The sequence below is a fragment of the Syngnathus scovelli genome, unplaced genomic scaffold, assembly GCF_024217435.2.
Source record: "Syngnathus scovelli strain Florida unplaced genomic scaffold, RoL_Ssco_1.2 HiC_scaffold_165, whole genome shotgun sequence".
In the NCBI taxonomy this organism is placed as follows: domain Eukaryota; kingdom Metazoa; phylum Chordata; class Actinopteri; order Syngnathiformes; family Syngnathidae; genus Syngnathus; species Syngnathus scovelli.
In genome coordinates this window covers 22,501-24,320 of record NW_026061258.1, presented here as the reverse complement: position 1 = coordinate 24,320, position 1,820 = coordinate 22,501, and positions in this window count along the sequence as shown.

Below are 1,820 nucleotides of genomic sequence, written 5' to 3'. Positions count from 1 at the left end.
TACCCCACGTGCCGAGGCGGACGCGTGACGGCGCGGGAGCCCTCGGCACTATATCACGGTCACGCATGTAGTCAAATCGTGTAAAATCACCGTTAGTTTATTCACAATATACGTAATAATTAAATACATATCAACACCGCGTATATTATTAATAAACATATGTATGTATTTATTTAATAATTAAATAAATATTAACATCGCGTATAATCATGCGGGCTCCGGGGGAAGGGGCCGATTTTTCGCCGTTCGTGGCCGACCGGGGAACCGGCGAAGGCGGACGCATCGCGGCGCGAGAGCCGTTGGCACTTTGGAAAAAAATAAAATAAAATTCGCCGACCGGGCTCCGGGGAAGAGGCCGATTTTTGGCCGTTCGTGGCCGACTTGGGAACCGGCGAAGGCGGACGCATCGCGGCGCGAGAGCCGTTGGCACTTTGAAAAAAAAAAAAAAAAAAAAAAAAAAAAAAAATTCGCCCACCGGGCTCCGGGGGAAGAGGCCGGCTTTTCGCCGTTCGCGGCCGACCGGGGAACCGGCGAAGGCGGACGCGCTCTCCAACGAGCCCCGCCGGCCGGAGGAAGTGCGCCCTCTGGCGGACACGCCGTTGTAAATGAATGGGGTTTGGCACTTAGTGCATTTTTCGCCCAAGTCGAAGCGCGCTCCGGGCGAGGAGGCCGGATTCTCGCCACCCGTGGCCGGCCGGGGAACCGGCCAAGGCGGATAGGCTTTCACGGAGGTCCCGCCGGCTGGTCCGCGGGCCGATTAGGGTCCCGCGAGTGAGCGGTGGCGGTCCGGAATCCAGGCCGGCCAGGAGGCACCGCCAGGCGGATAGGCTTTCACGGAGGTCCCGCCGGCTGGTCCGCGGGCCGATTAGGGTCCCGCGAGTGAGCGGTGGCGGTCCGGAATCCAGGCCGGCCAGGAGGCACCGCCAGGCGGATAGGCTTTCACGGAGGTCCCGCCGGCTGGTCCGCGGGCCGATTAGGGTCCCGCGAGTGAGCGGTGGCGGTCCGGAATCCAGGCCGGCCAGGAGGCACCGCCAGGCGGATAGGCTTTCACGGAGGACCCGCCGGCTGGTCCGCGGGCCGATTAGGGTCCCGCGATGTGAGCGGTCGCGGTCCGGAATCCAGGCCGGCCAGGAGGCACCGCCAGGCGGATAGGCTTTCACGGAGGACCCGCCGGCTGGTCCGCGGGCCGATTAGGGTCCCGCGAGTGAGCGGTCGCGGTCCGGAATCCAGGCCGGCCAGGAGGCACCGCCAGGCGGATACACTCTCTAACGAGCCCCGCCGGCTGGTCCGCCGGGGGAAGTGCGCCCTCTGGCGGACACGCCGTTGTAAATGAATGGGGTTTGGCACTTAGTGCATTTTTCGACCAGCGGCAACGCAGGCTGACGGGCGGCCGCTTCCACGGGCCGGCACTACTCTACGGAGGCGCTAGCCGCCTCCGGTGGGGGCCGTGTGATCTCGCTGGATGCCCGAGGACCTTCCGCCAGGCCCGGCCCCAGCTTTTGCGCGCGCCCGGTCCTATTACCTGGTGGAAGCTGGAGGCCGGGGCTCGGCAGCTCGCTGCCCGGGGGACCTTCCGCGAGGCCCGGCCGCAGCTTTTACGCACGGCCGCTGCTATTCTCTGGCTCCGGCTTCGTCCCGGAGGGTGCTTGGGGAACGGCGGCGCACACCGCGAACGGCCGGTGGCGGTCGGCTGGTGGCGGTCGGGGGTGGCGCTTGGGGATGGCGCTTGGGGATGGTGGCGGTCGGCTGGTGGCGGTCGGCTGGTGGCGGTCGCCTTGTGGCGGTCGGGGGTGGCGCTTGGGGATGGTGGCTGTCGCCTT